Source organism: Carassius gibelio, chromosome B9 (genome assembly GCF_023724105.1).
Source record: "Carassius gibelio isolate Cgi1373 ecotype wild population from Czech Republic chromosome B9, carGib1.2-hapl.c, whole genome shotgun sequence".
NCBI classification, from domain to species: domain Eukaryota; kingdom Metazoa; phylum Chordata; class Actinopteri; order Cypriniformes; family Cyprinidae; genus Carassius; species Carassius gibelio.
This window is the reverse complement of record NC_068404.1, coordinates 2807493-2810050: the sequence shown is the minus strand read 5'-3', so window position 1 is coordinate 2810050 and position 2558 is coordinate 2807493.

The window sequence follows — 2558 nt, the reverse complement described above, 5'->3', positions numbered from 1 at the left end:
ATTCAGTCTTTGAACTTCTGTCTTATCTCTACAGATCTTATGTAGTTCCAACCATTTTATTTACTTGTCTTCTGTCTTCCGTTTGTATTTCAGTCACTCTAATTTATGAATGAACAGCTCATTTTAAAATCTTCTCGTTTGTTATGACATCTGCTTTAAAAATTACAATGCACATTATAACTTTCATTAACTTTACAAGAATTAAACCCACTTCTTCAACAGTGATGCAACAGACAAATGCAAAATTCTACAGAATTCTACAGATGGCGACACTTTTGTTTCTCTGAAGCATAAGGTATACAAAGAATGGAAAGGTTCCATGTATGTTAAAGATTCATTGAACTAGCCTATAGATGCCAGTAAAGAACCTTTATTTTTAAGAGTGTATATCAAGTCAAGTCACCTTTATATATATAGCAAAAAACATTGCGTCAAAGCAACTGAACATCGCTTTTCAGTTAAATAGTGTCTGTGCATTTATTTGCAATCAAGTCAAGATATCAAGAGTCAAGATATCATTGTAGATGAAGTGACCCCAACTAAGCAAGCCAGAGGCGACAGCGGCAAGGAACCGAAACTCCATCGGTGACAGAATGGAGAAAAATAACCTCGGGAGAAACCAGGCTCAGTTAGGGGGAAAGTTTTCCTCTGACCAGACGAAACCAGTAGTTCAATTCCAGGCTGCAGCAAAGTCAGATTGTGCAGAAGAATCATCGGTTTCCTGTGGTCTTCTCCTGGTGGTCCTCTGAGACAAGGTCTTTACAGGGGATCTGTATCTGGGGCTCTAGTTGTCCTGGTCTCCGCTGTCTTTCAGGGCAGTAGAGGACCTTTCTAGGTGCTGATCCTCCATCTGGTCTGGATACGTACTGGATCCGGGTGACTGCAGTGACCCTCTGATCTGGATACAGACTGGATCTGGTGGCTACGGTGACCCCGGAATTCTTCTAATGATGTAGCAAGTACATAGGGAAGTCGTGGCCTAATGGTTAGAGGGTTGGACTCCCAATCGAAGGGTTGTAGGTTCTAGCCTCGGGCCGGACGGAATTGTGGGTGGGGGGAGTGCATGTACAGTTCTCTCTCCACCTTCAATACCACGACTTAGGTGCCCTTGAGCAAGGCATCGAACCCCCAACTGCTCCCCGGGCGCCGCAGCATAAATGGCTGCCCACTGCTCTGGGTGTGTGCTCACAGTGTGTGTGTGTGTGTGTGTGTGTGTTCACTGCTCTGTGTGTGTGCATTTCGGATGGGTTAGATGCAGAGCACAAATTCTGAGTATGGGTCACTTCACTTCACATAGGGTGTTATGGGTATTAGATTTGGATATTAGAAGCATATTAGTATGTTATGTGTAAGCCAGGTTAAAGATATGGGTCTTTAAACTGCAAGAGTGTGTCTGCCTCCCGAACAATGTTAGGTAGGTTATTCCAGAGTTTAGGAAAAGGATCTGCCGCCCGCAGTTGATTTTGATATTCTAGGTATTATCAAATTGCCTGAGTTTTGAGAATATAGCGGACGTAGAGGATTATAATGTAACAGGAGCTCATTCAAATACTGAGGTGCTAAACCATTCAGGGCTTTATTAGTAATAAGCAATATTTTAAAATCTATACAATGTTTGATAGGGAGCCAGGGAAGTGTTGACAGAACCGGGCTAATATGATCATACTTCCTGGTTCTAGTAAGAACTCTTGCTGATGCATTTGGGACTAGCTGTAGTTTGTTTACTAAGCGTGCAGAACAACCACCCAATAAAGCATTACAATAAATTAACCTTGAGGTCATAAATGCATGGATTAACATTTCTGCATTTGACATTGAGAGCATAGGCCGTAATTTAGATATATTTTTTAGATGCAAAAGTTTTACAAATACTAGAAACGTGGCTTTCTAAGGAATGATTGCTATCAAATAGCACACCTAGGTTCCTAACTGATGACGAAGAATTGACAGAACAGCCATCAAGTCTTAGAAAGTGTTCTAGGTTATTACATGCAGAGTTTTTAGGTCCTATAATTAACACCTCTGTTTTTTCTGAATTTAGCAGTAAGAAATTACTCGTCATCCAGTTTTTTATATCGACTATGCATTCCATTAGTTTTTGAAATTGGTGTGTTTCACCGGGCCGCGAAGAAATATAGAGCTGAGTATCATCAGCATAACAGTGAAAGCTAACACCATGTTTCCTGATGATATCTCCCAAGGGTAACATATAAAGCGTGAAGAGTAGCGGCCCTAGTACTGAGCCTTGAGGTACTCCATACTGCACTTGTGATCGATATAATTTTCATTCACTGCTACGAACTGATGGCGGTCATATAAGTACGATTTAAACCATGCTAATGCACTTCCATTAATGCCAACAAAGTGTTCAAGTCTATTCAAAAGAATGTTGTGGTCAATTGTGTTAAAACACAGCACTAAGATCCAATAAAACTAATATAGAGATAAACCCACGATCAGATGATCATATTAATTTATTTATAATCTGGTCACCAGCTGAAAAGCAACCGTCTTCAGAACACTTGGGTTTTCTGGGTCAAATCTTTCTCAAAATCTCA